The sequence below is a fragment of the Lemur catta genome, chromosome 8 (genome assembly GCF_020740605.2).
Source record: "Lemur catta isolate mLemCat1 chromosome 8, mLemCat1.pri, whole genome shotgun sequence".
Classification (NCBI taxonomy): Eukaryota; Metazoa; Chordata; class Mammalia; order Primates; family Lemuridae; genus Lemur; species Lemur catta.
The window spans coordinates 47391879-47410116 of NC_059135.1; the positions used below are offsets into that span (position 1 = coordinate 47391879).

The 18238-nt window shown below is 36.9% G+C and overlaps 2 non-coding genes across 2 annotated transcripts; one reads left to right on the forward strand and one right to left on the reverse strand.

Moving 5' to 3' along the window:
• Window positions 1-5265: 5265 nt before the first annotated feature.
• Window positions 5266-5430, reverse strand: LOC123644281. The gene has a single exon (XR_006737095.1). It is a non-coding gene; the product is annotated as a U1 spliceosomal RNA (small nuclear RNA).
• A 170-nt stretch (window positions 5431-5600) lies between these two features.
• On the forward strand, window positions 5601-5728 carry LOC123644253. The gene has a single exon (XR_006737070.1). It is a non-coding gene; the product is annotated as a small nucleolar RNA SNORA51 (small nucleolar RNA).
• The last annotated feature ends 12510 nt before the right edge of the window (window positions 5729-18238 follow it).

Consider the following 18238-nt stretch of genomic DNA (forward strand, 5'->3'; position numbering starts at 1 on the left):
TCCCCCACATTCCAGCTAAACAGAGAAAACTTGAGGGTCTGGAAGAGAACTGAGCTACAACATATAGGAAACTGGATTATTGCTTATGAGGAGTTACCCAGATTGCTGCCTAACAAGGAGCAAACGGGTAGAATGAGTAAGAAATACAACTCTACCTCATGAAAAACTCCTAAAATTCTGAGGGTTTTTTTTTTTAATGGGCCTTTAGGCTACTTCAAACACAGCACTTATCTCAATTGTGATTATATATCATTTTACTTATTTATTTATCTTCCTAAATAGTCTGGAAGCTCCTTAAAGGCTGGAAAGATGCCTGGTTTTGCTTACCAGCAAGTCTCCATGCCTAGTACAGTGCCTGGGAAATAGCAAGTTCTCAATAAATCCTACTGAATGTATGAATAGAGAAAAACATGCATAAATAGGAATAAGTTAATAAGTGCTTATTGAGTGGAAGTCCAGAAGCAATAAAAGTAATCCAAAAGTAAATTTTAGAAAATGACTTTCATTTCTTATTTTGTCTTTGCTCTTCTTATTCAAACCATTTCAAAATACTTGAAAGCAAATTTTGGTGGGTTTTATAAGTACTTGAATAAATTCAGTCATATCATGGCTACCTAACAAATGCCCTATGATATTTTCTGTTCTCACCCCATATCTATGTAAATTTTCTTCCTTTATTGAATGTGATTGTGTTGTTATGTGACATATTCTAGTAGTCAACCAATATTACACCTATATTGGCACCATTCAAATGCTATGCTAATTTTGCCTAATTCATTCTAATATCCGATGACTTTCTTTCAGCTAGACAGCTCCAGATGCCTGTCTAATACAACTTGCATCTTTATATGAGGCCCTGTGTAGATCATATTAGATCGACAACTCAAGCACAAAATGCTGAAAAGTAATATCTCCTTTGTCTTCTCTGACTGCACAGCCAAATCAATGCCAACAAGCGTCTTTACATGTTATTGCACTTACTGTCAGTCAATGCCAAAATAGACTATCTTAACAGGGTTAGGAGTAGCAGTGTGGTGCTTAAAGTATGTGTGCTGCCAAGACAACAGGGCGTATTGCATCTGTTGCCTGGGATACATATCTACAACATCCAACAAACAAGCTATATAGTTTAGTGTTTGAGAAAAGCCCAGGACATGCATATCAATCAAAAACTTCAGGAGGAACAATCTTAGAAGACAAGTACAATCCAAGTAGCCACGAGAAGGACTGAGGCCAAAGCACTAGCTATATATCAGATCTGTATATCAAATTTTCATAGGGATCCATAAAGATCTCTTACCTGCTAAACTTCTCTTCACACAATGGTAATCTTCCCTAGATAGCACCTATTCAACAGGACTATATGAAGTGAAGAGATTAGTTTGACAATAAAAAATAATTTTTCATTAACCTTTATCTATGCATGTTAACAATTTTGATTTTTCCCAAGACTCATTTTTCTGAGATGTCCTGTTTTGTGGATGATATGGCAGATTAAACAGGGCTGCAAATTCCTGGCTATCTTTTTCATCAAGGGATTCAGTCTATTTGTTCTCCTCTTGAATCTGAGCTGGCCTGTGACTATTTGGATGGATGTGTAGAGTAAAAGTGATGTTATTCCAGCCTTAACCTCACCTTTAAAAAAACTGGCAGCTTCCACTTTGGTCCCTTGGAGACCTGAGCCTCCATGTAAGAAGTTTGATAACTGTGTTGGAGAGACAGCATGGAGAGAGACAACTACTTGGAGAGAGAGAGAGGGGAGAGGGGCCCAGTTGATCCCAGTTTTCCAGCTGTCACCATCAAAACACTGGACTTATGAGTAGAGTTGTCTTATTCCCTTCAGACTGACCAAGATACCAGCTGGATGTCACCAAGGGATCCCACATGACACCTTATGAAGCAGAAGAATCACCCAGCCAAGCCCTAATGGAATTCTTGACACATAAAATTGTCAGATATAATAAAATGGTGGTTGTTTCAAGGTACTAAGTTTTGAGGATATTTTTTAATGCAGCAATACAATAGATAACTGAAATGTACAGACAACAAACACCAGAATTTGGTGGTGTGGCTTTTATATGAATTTAAGATCCAGGAGTTGATGACCAAACAATAAAATGACCCCATCCGAAGAACAGGGGAAGAATCTAGGCAGACAGTTGACCACTGCAGGGGTAGGTGACCTCAGAGCTGGCCTGGCAGAATTGCAGTCCCTCCAACACTCAGCTCAGTCACCATTCCTTAGTTCTGCTGACTAGCCTCAGGGATTTTTTTCCAAAGGCCATAAAATTAAATTAGAATTCACTGCTTAAGCATAATGATTTCCCACTGTTTATGTGGGTTATCATTTACAACCAACTGGCATTTAATCAAACCACTATTTTTATTTCAGGACCAGAGGCCACAACATTGTGTATTTTCTCTACCTCCCTGTTGAGCAAAGCAGCTTCATCCAAGCTGTGAAGGGATATCAAATGGTTTATGAAAAATCAGCATGAAGTATTGTTTTCAAACATATTTACAATTTCACACCAACTTAGGAAGGATTTTTTTCATTTTGTTGATTGAGACATAATTTTACATTTACATATATAATAATGTCAAAAAATAGGAATTAAAGGGACATAATCATATTCTAACACAAACGTACTTATCCTCAATTCTGATTCTGCCCTAAGCAGGAAGTATATAGAGTATATACACTATTGCCCAGCCAAAGTGAATAATGTCTGCTTTGTACATTTTGAATCTTCTAATGTCCACACTCTTCCTGCCCTTCCCTTGGCCTAAAACTTCTTCCCTCCTTCTTTCTTTCTTCTTCTTGAAATCAAGACTCTGCTAACTACCATGCCTGTAATGGCCACCGTTGGGCTTGTCAGCCCTAAACAGCTTCTTTTTTTGAGACATATCACTCTCCTTCCATGTAAGCCCTGTCCCTCTCCCCACACTGACTCTAAAAATCCACATGGCTGTAGGAAAATAAAATGCAAACAAACAAAATACATTTCTCTCTTTAAACTAAATCCACTTGCAACCCCATTAGTCCTGACCTCTTCCTTTTGAAGACTTTTCTGTCCCATCAAACTATAAATTGTTACCCCTAAATACCTATAGCTATATGTAAGTATTATGTTTATTTCAGTCTTAAAGTTCTTATTTCAAAAAACTGGCAGTAAAGTTATTTATGTTTTCCTTTCCTAATAAACTGGAAGTTCCTTATGGTAGGTAGGTTTCTGATTCATTCCTCTCCCTGCTACCAAGCACAGAGCCTTCCTTGTACATAGCAGGTATTTATTTAGCAAATGGTGTTAAATCATGCAACATCTGTCAAAATATTAAAATAAACAGAGAACTACAGAGAGCTTTTTCTCCCCTTTGATAAACTGTAATGACAGCGCAAATGCAACTTTGGTAATATACTGGTTGCTTACTATGAAAATCACATCTGTAATCCCTCTCCTACCATGGAGTCCCTTGACAGTGCTGATGATGGGGAAAAGGACAAATTTCTGTCTATTAAATAACTGTTTATTTATTATGAAGTTTGCAGTATCTATGTGATTTGAGCCATGGCATAATTAATTTTGTATAATAAGCTGTATTCTGATAAGCCCTATTAAATAATTTATTTAAAAGAATTCGTTGGCTTCAAAATCTCTTAAGAGCTCATAAGACAAAACTTTTGAAAATATATAAAGCTTTATGGCATTTCAGGCAAATCGCTAATAAAGCAAACAGGTACAGTAGGTAGGGAATTTACATATATGGGCAATCTCAGCTCAGGGAAATGTACGTTTCATTTTATACGTGCTGGTAGCTGTCATGGCCGCGCTGCAGCTGTTAGAAATTACAGGTTTTCAGTGGCAAGCATCAGCCATCACTGTAATTATTATTATTTTATCAAAAACAATCACAGGGAGTATTTTAGGCTGACAAAAGCCTTCTAGGTCTTTGTTTATTCACTGCACCGTATATTCTGCCCTCCATGCCAACTGAGTTAAAGTTCTCTTCCTCCTGATTTAAAACCTATTATTAGAGAAAGCAAAGGTTCCCATCTTTAACACAAAGTAAGATTGGTGCTTGGATAGAGTGAACACGAGTCTCAGAATGTAAATAAAATAATGCACAACCTGAGAAGCCTTATTCAGCAGGCTTTCGGCAGCATTCCCAGAGAGGGATTGCAGTTCACTACGCAATGTCAAGTCTAAAGAAGTAAGGAAATGGGCAAATGCCAGGCTGAACAAATTCAAAACCTCAGATACAAGACTAACAGCTCAAGGAGATCCAGTTTTCTATCTAAGTGGCAGTCACAGCAAAAACTGATACCTCTGTGGCCTAGATATTTCACCTCTGATAGCAAAAGATTACTGTCGTGAAAAGTCTCTCATGGCACAGAGGGATCTTTTTCTCCTTTAAACTCTGCAGCGAGCCTGTGGAAGAAGCATTCCAGCAAAGGCAGAGAACTCAGGGATACGGTGCCCAGGAAAATGTGACAGCATCAACGACTTGTTGAGGAAGCACAGCTGCTGGACAAAGTACCCATCAGCGGGCAGGTGGATTATTGGAGTAGGCACTTCTAACAGTCTAGGTTGTAGCCACTACACCAGCAAGCATTCTAAAATGTATATCACACGTTAATATTGCACATACTTTCAGTGCCCAATTATGGCAATGGCAGGATAGCCGCATGATAGAGGTTTCATTTCTTAAAGCACTATTCAGGAAAAAAGAGAAGTTCTACATCCACTTATTAAGTAAAACAGAGGAAAAAAACCCTCTAAAACCTTTAGCCTATATTTTGCAAAGAAACTTTAAATATTTCTATTAACGGTGTAAAGTCCCTCAGGAGCTGTTGATAAGAATGACATCATCCCTAAAAAGTTGTGGTATAGTAAGTATATATAGTTTTAAATATGAAGTTGGATGTCATTGTTTGGCTCATAGAATCCAAAACTCATGAATACCAAGACAAGTTACAGTCTTGAGGTGATCTTTTGAAATGTGAAGCCCCTTTTCCACATCTTTTTCCACCTAAATTAGGTACTTTTTTCTAGTAGCACTTAAAAGAGTTTCAGCATTAAAATGAATGAATGTTTTAAAAGATGACATTTTATTTGTGCATCTAACACAGCCCTAAAAAATAAACAATTCAAACTATAAGCTGAAATTCATATATTTGCCAAAGCTTAAATATTATAGTTTTATTATAATAATATAGTTTTTATATATTTTAAAAATTTTCACTGTCTCTTGTACAGCAAAAAAACAGGGAAAGTGCAAATGCAGTCCCCGGCTACCACAAATTATACAGTGGAGTTTCCCACATGTGGGGAAACCGCAGGGGTCAGCACATCCAGAGTGCAATGGGTAAGGCTTTGCCCTGGGAAAACCGCCTTTGTGATCATGGTAGCTTTCCTGCCAGGTAAGTATACAATATTACATTAAAATACAATGCACATCATTACATTTCAAGTTTATATTTGCTTCTTTTATGAGCTCCCCACTTAATTCTATTGCCATACTCAAAATATAAAATGTGATTTTAAGCTCAGTTGATACATGAGCTAAAGCTGGGCCTACTTAGAAATTACATACTTGCCAGCTTCCTAGTACTTAGCACAGGCTGTGTTCTTACACTGACTGCACAGAAAGAGGAGATGGAGTAAACCCCATACACACTCCAGCCCAGGCCCTGTGCCTCATTTGTATTTTGAATAGGGAAACGTGGAAGGGTGGAAGGAAGGAAGGAAGGAAGGAAGGAAGGAAGGAAGGAAGGAAGGAAGGAAGGAAGGAAGGAAGGAAGGGAGGGAGGGAGGGAGGGAGGGAGGGAGGGAGGGAGGGAAGAAAGAAAGAAAGAGAGAGGGAGAGAGAAAGAAAGAAAGAAAGAGAGAGAGAGAAAGAGAAAGAAAGAAAAAGAGAGGAGAGGAGAGGAGAGGAAAAAGAAAAGGAAAGAAATCATATACTTGCCCTAAAGTTAGAGAAAGGTTGTTTTTAGGAAAATCACAGTTTAACTCCATTAATCTTAAGAAAATAGAACATTATCCATTTTGGGTCACTGGTCTGTCTTTTCACTGCCAAACTGACAGGCTATTCTATAAGGTCATATTTGAATATTTAACCCAGTCAAATATTCTTCTTTTATTTTCACAGTTCAGTAGTCTCACCATTAATTTCCCCTCCAAATTAACCTGTTGACATTTCTCCAAATGATCCTATTCAAAAATTAGCAATTATTCTCCTTCTTTGTTTTTTATTTTAAAAATATGTTAAAAGGCTTTGAAAAGTAAAATTCATACATCATAAAAGTAGACATCAATAATATTCTCTTGGTTTCAGAAAAGTATTCTACCAAGTAAGAAATGCACCCACATTTCTAAAAAGCATCTAAAAAGAAAGGAATGGGGGACACTGACACCTTCAAATGTAAAAACTGAAATACAAAAATAATTCAAAGAAAAAATAGCATAAGCTTTAAAGCCACTGAAGTCAGCAATGAGAGGAGTTAAGCTGTGTATTACTCAATTTATATAAAGAAAGATGCAGCAAATACCCAAAATGCCTCAAGATATAAAATGGTTATTGTTGGCAGTTTGATGAGATTCAAACTCTGTGAAGAGGAATTGGAAAACCAATTTGTTATATCAAGGTAAATCTGAAATAAGTGGTAAATTTGCCCAGAGCACTAGGAACAAAAATCGGATCCTTTTTTCCCGCCTTATGCAGTCAGAGGACAAGCACCATGCATCATTTCTTCAAGTTTCTCTACATAGAGATAGTGACACACACAGACATTCCTGCACAAAAGGTGACACGCTCACATCACGGCTGCCTTGTATTCACCTTTGTCATAGCCCTATGCAGAAACGAGATGGAAATACTTCCATCTAAGGAGTAAGGATAAGGAGGGGAATCTTATGACAACATAAGAATCTTACAGCAACCCTCTTATGACAACATAAGAAGGTATCAATAAGAGGAAGATGTTCTTTTTTTTCCCCAATGATTTTCTTTGTTGAAAAGTCTCAGAAAAGAGACAGAAAAAAACTATTTGGGGGCACAACTGAGAAAATTTGGATTGTTCCAATTAACAAATGACATTGTGGAAGTGCTGTTAATTTCTTAGGTGTGATAAAATACTGCAATTATGTATGATAATGTCCTTAGACTTAGAAAATGTATGCTGAAGTAAACAGAGACAAGTTCTAGGAAAAAATAAGGAGCATGAAAAAAGAAAGATAGAGCAAATGTTACAAATGTAACAAAATAAAATGTCAAGAAATAACAATATTGGATAAGTAGAAAAAATATGATCATAGACTTTGTGGATCTAATTTTTTGTTTTATTTTTATTTCGTATTATTATTTCTAATTGACACATGATAATTGCACATATTTATGGGGGCACAGTATGATATTTTGGTAAATGTATATGATGTGTAATGATAAAATCAGAGTAATTAGAATATCCATTACCTCAAACATTTATAATTTCTTTGTGTTGGGAACAATTAAAGTCCTCTCTTCTACCAATTTGAAAATATACAATAAATTGTTTACTGTAGTCACTCTATGGTGCTACAGAACACTAGAACTTATTCCTCCTATCTAGCTGTTATTTTGTATCTGTAACTACCTTCTCCTTATCCCCCTATCCTCCCTACTCTTCTCAGCCTCTAGTAACCACTATTCTACTCTCTACTTCCATGCGAACAACTTTTCAGATTCCACATATGAGTGAGAACATGTGGTATTTAACTTCCTGCTTCTGGCTTATTTCAATTAACATAATGTCCTCCAGGCTCACCCTTTTTGCTGCAAATGACAGAATTTCATTCTTTTTCAAGACTGAATAGTATTCCATTGTGTATGATAGCAATTTCTAATTATAAATGAGTTCATGATTATTTATTTTTAAAGAGTACATGAGGTACACTCAGCACAAAGCATGGTTTCTGGCATATACTTTTTCTTTGACCACTTTGCCTTTCAATCCAATCCAGTATGTGCCTTTTCTGGTGTAACCTTCCAATCACCACTTTAGCCATTTGGTGGTATGTGTAGGGAGACCTGACCAGGAACAGCACTCTACTCTGTGGAGCAGAATTGCAAAGCCAACTTTCTCTATCAGGGTAAATCTGCAGAGGCACAGAGATAGATCCTAAATAAGTAATGGTCTACATATGCATGTTGCTAGACAGGAAGGGACATAAAAGTGTCAAGTCAGAGAGAAGAGCACTGGCTCTTTAAGATATTTTTTGTTTGTTTAGCCACATTACACATATCATTCATTTATAAATACTAATTGCCTACATGTGAAAAAAATCAATCTTGGCAGGGTGTGGTGGCTCACACCTGTAATCCTAGCACTCTGGGAGGCCGAGGCAGGAGGATTGCTCGAGCTCAGGCGTTCGAGATCAGCCTGAGCAAGAGCCAGACCATGTCCCTACCTAAAAATAGAAATAAATTAGCTGGCCAACTAAAAATATATAGAAAAATTAGCCAGGCATGGTGGCGCATGCCTGTAGTCCCAGCTACTGGGGAGGCTGAGGCAGAAGGATCGCTTGAGCCCAGGAGTTTGAGGTTGCTGTGAGCTAGGCTAATGCCATGGCACTCACTCTAGCCCGGGCAACAGGGCAAGACTCTGTCTCAACAAAAAAAAAAAGAAAGAAAAGAAAAAAAATCAATCTCTCTAAATATTAAGACTTAGCCTCACCAAACTTTTAGGAACACTAGTTTTAAGCATTAGAAAAAACACTCTAAGTGCTCTAAGAGTAGATTTAAAATAGCAAATCTGCTCTATACTATGCACTTAAGGTAGGGATCCAAAAATAATGGATATTTCATTTTATTCATTAATCTTTTCACTCAAAAATTAATTGATTTTTAGACATACTAGGTGTACAAATTTCTACCTTCTTTTTTCTTCTCCTCCCAGACAGGCTTCCAGAATCGTTCATTTCCTTACTCATCCATAAGACCATCTGCTGATAATTGTAATTCTAGGAACCCTTTCTCATCTAAACTTTTTTCAGAGCATATGGAACTTCATTGTACCCTTGGGTACAAGATGTTGGACTTGCCCAGAACCATCTGGAAATTTTCCAGAACTAAAGAGTAAGAAACTTTATAAGATGCCAAGAGCTTACACAAAGATAAGGTTATTTTCTGGGACAAACTTGGAAATCCGAACAAGGAAATAAGACAGAAATCTTATTTGCAGGCTTATTTCTTCAATTAGTGTTTTTAAATTTTTTTTGTATTTAATTTTTTTTTTTTTTTTTTAGACAGAGTCTTGCTCTCTTGCCCTGGGTAGAGTGCAGTGGCATCATCGTAGCTCACAGCAACCTCAAACTCCTGGGTGTCAAGCAATCTTCCTGCCTCAGCCCCCTGAGTAGCGGGACTACAGGCACACACCAGGACGCCGGCTAGTTTTTCTATTTTTAGTAGAGATAGGGTCCTGCTCTTGCTCAGGCTGGTCTCCAACTCCCGAGCTCAAGCAATCCTCCTGCCTCGGTCTCCCAGACTGCTAGGAATACAGGCATGAGCCACCACGCCAGCCAGTTCTTTTTTCGTAAAGCAAGGAAGTTCTTCATGATGATAATTGCCAGGGGGTGCTGATTCAATAAGAGACTGTGAAAGATTTTGCAATGTGGGAAGTCAGCACAACTTTGTAAAAACGACTTGCTATCAAAGGGCCTAAATAGCATGTTGCTTGCAACCATTTTGCAGTGATATCCTAAGATCAAACCACATAGGTTTCTGTCTTTGCTAACATTATTCCAGGATCTTACGGAAGCCACATTTGCTGAGGACAGAGGGAAACAGGTAGCAGGAATACACTTGACTTCAAAGGGAAAGGTAAATGCCTAACCACATGGGTAATTTCTCGGTGGCTGATGACTTCTGATAAAGCATGACTCATGTGGAGTGGCTTTGGCATCCACACTGCACAGTGACTGGATTCTAAGAGTGGGAGTCCCAAGAGAGCCAGGTGGAAGCTGTATCACTTTTTATGATCCACCTTCAGAAGTTGCATAGTGTAACTTCCACTGCAATAACACGCTTCCCTAGAGTCAAGGGGGAAATACAGACCCCACTTCTTAACAAGGGGAATATTGTATTAATAAGAAGAGTATGTGGGACAGGACGTGTTAGTGTGGCCATTTGTGGAAAATATAACCTGCCACACTCACACAACAGGATTTTCAGAGGTAGAATAATGTGTCAGATTATTTCTTTTCAATTTGACATTCCTGCTCCTATCTTCATTCTCTTCTGCATCGCAGAAGAAAGGTCTGAAACTACAGTTTTCAAAATCCCTTTCCCCATATCTTCTGGCATAGATTCCCCTATGAGGCGTACTTGGGGAAGACTTGGAAAGAAGAGACATAGAAGGCATTAACTGTTAGCAGCTGCTGGCAGCAGATGAGATCAGCAGCAACAGCTTCCCTGGGCTTCTGGAAGTTTTCCTGAGAAACATCCACCACAGCAACCAAGGATCGTTAATAGGGGTGTCACTAGGATTCTTGAACTTCTGAATTTTTAAAAATAGCCTTTCTGACCTTTTTTCCCCTCAGCTGTTCCAGTGGTTGTGGAATTCTTTGGTTCCCTCTACTAAGAACTCTCTTTACTCAAACTGTTTAGGGTAGCTCCTATTTCCTGACCAAGCCCTGATGGAATGTGGATGAGCTTTAGGATTGGTTGATTTTGTTGCTTGCTGTATTCATCAAGAATGAAGTCCTTCTAGCATTTCCGGGTAACACAGCTTGTTGACTGGGCACTGACAAGGAGGTTGCAACAAGGCCACCATATTCCTTGTTTGGGGTTTATTGTCCAAGTTGTATTGGTGCTACTCAATGGAGAAGGGGTGGAATGAACACTAAGGAGACAACCATAGTGTCCCCTATGCATTCCTTCATTGTTTTTGTTTTCTTTTTGTATATTATACAGGCTATTCTAACACATTTATATTTTCAGGTGAAATTTGAAAGCATAACATCATATTTTCTTTTAAAAAATTGGGTCTTCAATAGGATGTACTTAACTTGGGGATAATTTAAGTGTTTTGAAATATTGAGGCTTTTCATTAAGAAATGTTTTCTTTTGTGTTCTTAACAAAATTTTATGATCATTTTTTTACATAGGTCCTGGCCATTTTTGTTTAGTTTTATATATTGTGGTAATTGTTGTTGATAATTTATTGTGAATGGACTAATTTTTCCTCTCATATTTTTTAATTGGTTAGTATTCTTGTACAATAAATTGTTAGAGATTAAGCTTAATAAGAGAAGAATATCTGGAGATATTCGCCAATTTATTTATTCTTGCATAAGAACAGGAATCACTGTACACTTTATTCTTCAACATTGGAGAGTTATGTCTTTCAGGAATATATTAAACAAAAAGCAAATACTACATGTATAATGGAACTTTATTCTAAATGCAGAGGCAATATTTGTATGTGATCAGTAAACAGTATGATTAACCATGTAAAAGAAATCCTGAGAAAAGATAACTTTAAGTACTGAACAAAACATTAGTAGCACTTTTTTTTCATGGCTGAACTTGGTTCATCACAACTTGTATTACATGATTTCCTTAATTTGTTTGGTCAAATATTGTTAAAAGTCCTGTATTCACCCATCCTGACGCCATAACTTAACCTTTCTTATACACAATGAACATATCTTGGAGGTGACCCTTAACTCTGGAAGTTTTTACATTGTAAACATCACTAGCCTTTTTTGCAGGCTAAACCCAGGTTTGCTGCAGTTCTATGCCATCAACAGTGAAGCTTTTTAAGAATTCAGATGACAAAACCCCAGTCCAAAGTCTCCAGTGTTATCGCATCTTTAATAATGATCCAGATGTACAGCCAGAGTCGAGACCCTCCTGCTCTAACTCTTCAGAGAAATAGAAAATGCTCCGTGATCATGACGATATTAATGATTTGTTAAAATAAGAGCCAACATTTATTGAGTAGTTCCTAAAAGCCAGGCACTGTGTTAAGTATTAATAGTTTATATATTTTATTGTATTTAATTATGTCTCTCCTTTGGTTCCTAGACTAGTATACTGGGAACACAGGACCATCTATCATCCATGCATTAATATATATGTGCTGTCATATCCTATAAGACTGTCACCCAACATTGTAAGATGTTAACCCCCAAATGGTATCATAGCTGAGCTTTTAATAGGTAATCACATTCCTCTTTTGGGCAAAAAGAGTCAGAATGATGACTATGGTAGGGAAAGTGGATTCTATGACTATGCCTGCATTTTCACAAAGACACAGACTTCGCCACAAAACTAGTCTTTTAGTCTAAAATGATGTTATTCAGGATCATATGTCAATAAACTTGGCATTTCATAAGCCCTCAAAATGGTAGTGCTGGAAGAAAAGGCAAATCCCAATCTGGAGTAGATGTCACTTTAAGTAAAGGCAAGTCACTATTCCTCCTGTGATGAAAAAGCCCAGTGTAATCAACCTGGTCTGCTTAAGCGATTGTCCCATCTTGAGGGTTAGTTTCTACAAATGGCATGTTGAGCACAAGCAGTGGCAACAGATTGATCAGCCATTGTCAGAGTCTATATTATTGGGCCCGTTCATAATTTCATCCCTGCCATAATGACACATTCTACGTGGGGCCAATTATAAGTCCGAGAAGAGAGAGGCTATCTAACACCTACAGGACAAGTCATTTTATCAGTGTGGCTGTGAAATGCCTCTTCTGTAGCGGATACTCTCTGGCGGGCATTAACATGAGACACAAACCATGCATATTTTGTGCCCGCTCTCACAGGTCCACTGACATGCCTCCACACAAACTTTCTTGTCTCTGAACTCCCAGCTTTGCTCCTTCCAAGCTCCTGAGAAACCAACCAAGCTTTTAACTTATAATCCTGGTGTCTGTGCAGATCCACATTGGGCCATATCTTCCTCCATGCAGTGCAAATGATCAAATGCCCTGCGCTGCCCATCAAAAGAATTTCCTTTCACTAGTGTCCTATCCATCCATGAGTATTAACTTGGTGAGGCAGAAATTGATTTTTTGCTTTATTAGCTTCACCATATCAACATATAGTTTTACCATATCAACATATAGCTTCACCATATCAACTCATCTTTGAAACAGGACTGAGTTGGCTTTTTTCCTTCTTTGTTAGAAAACAATAAAGAATCCCCCATGAGATCGGTTGGCTCATACATCTAAAGTAGCAGAACATCTTTCACTATAGTCTAGACCTATTACAGAGCTCTGTCTATGTGTGCAACATTCAAAACTAAACCCTTTTAAATCTTCCCATAAATGGATCAAAACAGTGCTCCGAAGTGTGATTTATGCTGCCTCCACAATAAGATCTATTTCTTACTCAGAGCTGTTAGCATGTGGTATCTTAGAGAGCATCCAATGTAATTGCTACTCCTTACCATATCTGATTAGCATAAATATAATGGACTAGCATAATATTCTGAGAAATGTAACAATGTTCAAGCTTCCTGCAGATACACTGTGACAGAAGGCAGGAACCTTAAGCAACTTTACATTTTCTAGAACATCATGAGATAAGACAGTAGATATACACTGCTGTCCTTCCCTGTGAACTAGAACTGCTTTGATCCTCTTTACTATTGAGAATTGAGAAGAAGTAGCATACTAAATGCTAGAAGCTATGTTGATCTGTTCCCGTAAAGATAGCATAGCTATTAATAGTATAGCATTTGTAATTGGAGCCACCATTTGTTTAAGTTTTTTGTAGTCTACCATCACCTGCCAGAATTCATCCAAACTTGTAAAAATAAAAAATGTGGTTATATTTGGGACAATCACATGTGTGTCCTTTATATCTTTGTTGATGGCACTAACTTCAAAATTCTTCTGGATACTAAGATTTTGCTTCTGATTTACTATGTTCATGGGGGAAGGTGGAAGAAACAGCTTCAGGGTGCTGCACTTTACCTTTCTCACCATAATTGATCCAGATCAAGGACAGATGTTGTAAGTTCTTCTAGCTGCAAAGACATCTATCCCAATTATACATGGGAGTGAGGAGGGATTACATAGAGTTCACAGACTCATTGGATCCATTGCTGAATGGACTTCGGCCAGGACTTCATGTATCATCTGGTCTTTGTAAGTCTCCATGGTAATGTTTAATCCTCAGACAGCAGCAATTATTAGTTTTATCCATCTAAGTGTCTCTGTCTCCATTTCTAGAATCTCAATCTTTTTCCAGCAGAGCCTTGGCTTTGACATGATACCTGCACTTTAACTTTACCTTTACCTAAAGTTAGGCTTTCACTTAAATTTGCCTTTGCTGCCCTTGGCTACAAGAGAAAAAGTTCTCTTAACCTTTACAATAGAGGTTTTCTGATATTCACAATGTGCTCTTAGTTCATAGCTGGATAAACTGAGCCTATAGGTTTCTTTATATAAGGATTCTAAAGTTATTAACTGAAGCCAGCCAAATCCATAGTCCTTTTAACTACCATTGTTCCCATGGTAGTTTAAGTGCCAATCTGAAACATAAACTACTGCTTCATCTTCTTTATATGCCTCATCCTACTATGTCCCCATTCCCTGTTGAGTTAGTAATTGTGATGCTGTTGTTTGCCAGGTTGTAATCAACACCCTTATTCTAACCAGTAGTATGGTTCCTTTGCTCTCAGATACAAGTTGTCCAAATTCAGAATCCTACTATAATGATTTGCTTTCCAGGACCATTTCTGGTACCCGTGAGCAGAGTGCAATCCAAAATCATTTGACATTAAAAATAAACAGAAAATGTGACTAAATTTCAAAGGAGAAGACAATTAAGAGATAACAACCCAGAAATGGCTCAGATTTTAGAACTATAAGTCAATGGCTTTCAAGCAGCTGTTATAACTGAGCTCCATGAGATTAAAAACACACACACTCACACACTTGAAATGAGAGAAAAGATAGACATTCTCAGCAGAAAAATAGAAATTATAAAAAGAACCCAATAGACATGTTAAAACTGAAAAATACAATGACTGAAATGTTTTTAAAACTCCTAGAGTAGCAAAAAGCAATTTTATAGTATAAGAACAAAGGTGGACAGCTTACATATCTGATTTCAAGACTTATTATAAAGCTACAGTAATTAAGACAGTTTGGTATTTTGGAAAATCTGTTCCATAGATCTGTTCCATAGATAATGATACTGAACAGAGATTCAAAAAGCGGACCATACATGTGGTCAAATGATTTTTCACAAAGGCACCAAGGCAAGTCAATGGAGAAAGGACAATCTTTTGAGCAAATGATTCTTTGTAAACTGGCTATCCAAATGCAGGTGGGGGAAGAACATTACTTACCTCACACAATGCACAAAACTTAACTCAAAATAGGTAAAAGATCTAAATGTAAAATTTAAAACTATACAACCTCTGGAAGAAAACACAGAAAAAAATTGTTGCTTTCTTAAAGTACTTAAAAGTGTCTTGGAATACTAAAAGCATAAAACAAAAAAGAAAAAAATGATAAATCGGACTTCATCAAAATTAATACATTTTACTCTTCAAAAAATAACTGCTGCTGAGTAGTATTGTTATAAACACTTGGCTGAATCATAAAGACATTAAGCTGAGTGAAGAAGCCTGTCTCAAAGGTTACCTACTTTATGATTCCATTTATATGACATTCTTGAAAGACACATCTACAGTAATGAAAACCATATTGACAGTTGTCTGGGGTTATGCATGAGGGGAAGAGTAACTATAAAATGATAGTATAAGGGAATTTTTCTGAATGATAAAACTGCTTTTTATTTTGTTTTGTTTTCTCCTGAATATAGTGGTAGTTTCAGGTATCTATACATGTGTTAAGATTAATAGATCTGTACTCATAAAAAAGTATTAATAAAATTTACTATATGATAATTTTTTTAAAAAAGCTGTCCAAACTAATTTGGTAGTTACCCAAATTAATACTCCATCCAATTCCCATTAACTGTGTATGAAAATGTTTCCTTTTCCCATGTTCTAGTTAACACTGGTAAACAAATAATTTTTATTTTCCAATATGAGACTTAAAAATAGAATCTTAATGTTTTGATTTGCATCTGTTTAATTGTTACAGTAATGTCTCTTCATATGCCAATTGTCAATTTATTGTGCTGTGTTGTTTTATTTACAGGAAGATGTGTGTGTGCGCGCGTGCACATGTGTGTGTGTGAAAAGGTGTGGGGAGTTCTCTGGTTAACCTGTTTATATCCTTTGCTCATTTTTCCTACCTTTTAAAAATACTGGTTTGTATAACCTCCTTATAAAACAAGGAAATGAAAAATCCTGAGTAATTTAATTTAACAGGATTGTAGAAAATATTAATAGGAATAATTGGAGCTAAATTATTAATAGAAACATTCTTAAAAAAATAAAAAGATCATGGATGGCCTTAAATGTCATGCTAAATAATTCAGATTTAGATATCAGGACCCCTGTTGGCACTGACCTATATTCTAAAGCTATCACATCAGAATTCTGGGAACTGAAACAAATTTGACATTTGTTAGTTCAAGAAGAACCATGTCTGTGGTAAGGTGTGGGCTTACCACTACCTTTAAAGCATATGAATAGGCAACATAAGTAGAAAAACTGGACTTCAATTAATGGCATGCCCTTGATTAAGTTTCCATCCCTGATATTAAGAAATGTTTCTCTATTTGGTACTGCCACTGAACCATAAATCGCAAGAGGGAAGAGACCTATTGCTAATAATCCCCACTGCTAATGTGAACGTGAGTTAGACCTTCAACCAGATTGGAGCTGCCTTCTCGTATTCTCCCATCATCCTCTGTACTTCTTCCAAATGTTTATAGAGCACAGTGTTCAGAACATGCTTTCTAAAGCTTTTTTGAGAAAAAGAAAAGGAAAAATGCCACCCTCTCTTTGATCAGTCAGTATTTCACCTACCACTCTTTTTTTCTTCTCCTGTAGATGAATGGACTTATTTTAGACTATTCTTTCTCAAATCTAGGTGGGGTGATAGTATATCCAGAAGCTGTTGAACCACCTTATTTATTGAACTAGCTTAGTTATTATTTTTTATTGTTTTAAGCTTTGTATGAACAGGGGTAGACCAAGCAGAAGATGGTAGAAGGAACAGTGTAGCCATCTATACCCATTTCCGAATCAACACTGTGTTGTCAGCTGTGACCACTGAATGGACTGGACATTAATCAAAAGCAAACCCCAAGTCAAAATAAAATTAATTCATGACAACAAAAATAGTTTTATTTAACTACAGAAATAACAAAAAGAAATAATCTGTTTTTTCAACTAAAAGAATACAACACCAAGAAAGACTGTTTTCTTCTTTAAAATTCTGTTTAATAATATGATTAAATATACTCCCTCTGTATTCCATGTAAATTAGAATAACTGAACGTTTGGGAAATACTTTCAGCCCAAATATTTACTCAGGAAAGCGAGTTACTGGGAGTTTGTATAAACAACTTATTTAGGCATAATGTTTATTTCTAAGTAGTAAAGTAATGATATAAAACTCTTTGGAGCTGAATTCTGCAACCTTCTATGATGTTTGCCATTTTAGAGTGTATTACTTTTCCCCTTCTGTAAACATTTTTAATGAAGAATTTAAATGCATGCAACCATATGTCTCTTTTCCAAGTAACAACTACTCAGAGGAAACAAAGTCCCCAGTGATCATTTAGTTTATGTGTTAAGTAAAATAATATCCTAAGGAAGACACACACTAGAACACTTGATGTATAATGTAGCCTTTACCATATTTCATGGAAATATAAACCCCAAACTATTTATACAACTATGTTATTCAAAGAAGAATAATTACATATTTTTGCTAGAAAATTGACTGCAGAGATTAAATCTACATCCAGGCATTAAATTCATGGGATGACCCACAAAGGAAGCTACATAAAGCATTAAATCTTGAAGAGAAGGGCCTAGGAGGCTGCCTTATCCAAGTTTCTGGTTATTACAGAGACATCCCTGGCGCCCCCAAGAGCCCAGCACTCTGCCAAGGGTTCTTTCCTCCATATGAGTGCTACACACAGTAGCACTTAGTGGTTCCTTTGCTTCCCTCATAGTTCCTTTCACAAAGCAGGACTGCTGTTGGAACTTACTACAGACATTTTCTGTTATTAAAATCTTGGCAGCCATGAAACAATTCTAGTTTTTACCTTCTTATTTTATATATGATCCAAATGTCAATAGCAACTGGCAGAA